The sequence below is a fragment of the Scyliorhinus canicula genome, chromosome 5 (genome assembly GCF_902713615.1).
Source record: "Scyliorhinus canicula chromosome 5, sScyCan1.1, whole genome shotgun sequence".
Lineage (NCBI taxonomy): Eukaryota > Metazoa > Chordata > Chondrichthyes > Carcharhiniformes > Scyliorhinidae > Scyliorhinus > Scyliorhinus canicula.
In genome coordinates, this window is record NC_052150.1 from 228,186,312 (window position 1) to 228,188,497 (window position 2,186).

General features: G+C 47.4%; 1 protein-coding gene across 1 annotated transcript in view; it reads right to left on the minus strand.

Annotated features, from left to right (window-relative positions):
* Positions 1–2,186, minus strand: part of bop1 (BOP1 ribosomal biogenesis factor) — a 169,312-nt gene that overhangs the window by 68,968 nt on the left and 98,158 nt on the right. The window lies entirely within an intron of this gene.

The following is a 2,186-nucleotide window of genomic DNA, read 5'->3' on the forward strand; positions in this document are numbered from 1 at the left end:
GTCACCCGTTGAACCTACTTCTCTCTTAAGACTCTTTGACTGGCATCAAACCCAGCTTCCAGCCTGAGTTTAATCTCAATCCTTTGTAGTTTCAATAAAATGACATCCAGCCTTACTGAGGGGTTCTTCCACTGGATTTGTAGAGAGATTTCATCATATCAGAGATGCTTCTTCCAACTTCTGAACCGAAAGCAAAACCAAAAAATCACAGCCTTACTGGGGACAGAGAAACATTGCAGAGAAATCAGAACCAATCACCACTGGCCCAACATTTCGAGCCAGCTCATTGGCCGCCAGCCAAGTCAGTCAAACTGAGTCATCACTGACCTCTGCGGCTTGAACTAAAGGCCCAATAATCAGCCACGGATCAAAATTTTAGCAGCAAAAATTAAAAGGAAAAGGGAATGAACCAGTGTTTAAACAGGATCAACCTCACATCTTTTGATTTTACCATTCAAAGTTAATGACAGTTCTATTCCTATATAAATGATTAAGCATTTACAATAATTAGTTCTGAAATATTCAGCATATATTAAGTGTATTTTTTTTTTTTCGAATTAAGGGGCGATTTAGCGTGGCCAATTCACCCACCCTGCACATCTTTGGATTGTGGAGGTGAGACCCACACAGACAAGGGGAGACTGTGCAAACTGCACACGGACAGTGACCCAGGGCCGGGATCAAACCCAGGTACTCGGCGCCGTGAGTCAGCAGTGCTAACCACTGTGCAGGACAGGTACAGCACGGGGTTAGATACAGAGTAAAGCTCCCTCCACACTGCCCCCATCAAACACTCCCAGGACAGGTACAGCACGGGGTTAGATACAGAGTAAATCTCCCTCTACACTGCCCCCATCAAACACTCCCAGGACAGGTACAGCACGAGGTTAGATACAGAGTAAAGCTCCCTCTACACTGTCCCCATCAAACACTCCCAGGACAGGTACAGCACGGGGGTTAGATATAGAGTAAAGCTCCCTCGACACTGTCCCCATCAAACACTCCCAGGACAGGTACAGCACGGGGTTAGATACAGAGTAAAGCTCCCTCTACACTGTCCCCATCAAACACTCCCAGGACAGGTACAGCACGAGGTTAGATACAGAGTAAAGCTCCCTCTACACTGTCCCCATCAAACACTCCCAGGACAGGTACAGCACGGCGTTAGAACAAAGTACAGCACAGGAACAGGCTCTTCAGCCCTCCAAGCCCGTGCCGACCATGCTACCCGTCAAAACTAAAATCTTCTACATTTCCAGGGTCCGTATCCCTCTATTTCCATCCTATTCATGTATTTGTCAAGACGTCCCTTAAACGTCACTATTGTCCCTGCATCCACCACCTCCTCCGGCAGCGAGTTCCAGGCACCCACTACCCTCTGTGTAAAAAAAACTTGCCTCGTACAGAGTAAAGCTCCCTCTACACTGTCCCCATCAAACACTCCCAGGACAGGGACAGCACGGGGTTAGATACAGAGTAAAGCTCGCTTTACACTGTCCCCATCAAACACTCCCAGGACAGGGACAGCACGGGGTTAGATACAGAGTAAAGCTCCCTCTATACTGGCCCCATCAAACACTCCCAGGACAGGTACAGCACGGGGTTAGATACAGAGTAAAGCTTCCTCTACACTGTCCCCATCAAACACTCCCAGGACAGGGACAGCACAGGGTTAGATACAGAGTAAAGCTCCCTCTACACTGTCCCCATCCAACACTCCCAGGACAGGTACAGAAGAAATCTTCCTGAACACTTCTGCAACTGTGCCTGTGTTTTCATCTCAAATTGAGGGCCCTCTTATTACTCTGTTTCACACAGATCAAACCTGGAACCTCGGAGAAAGACAGAGTGTCGGTGGCGAATTTGAGGGGTTCAAAACATTGGCATTGCAATAAATAGATCTTTGAAAAAGCCAGCACTGCCCCCGTGGACATTTAACATTTTAAAACTACTGGCAGACGATTAGTCCAGAGTGAATGATTAATTGTACAACATTAAGTAACACCTCCAACAACTCGCGTCACAAGGATTTGTTGTTGCTTCTGTAAATCAGAAGATGTCACTTGTGAATCATCTGACTGGGCTACAAGCTGCCAGGGAGACAGTGAGAGCCAGAGAGGAGAGGCAAATCCTGGAATATACAGGAACGAAACGGTGAAGGGAAAGAAGCAAAGCCAGCGTGCCAG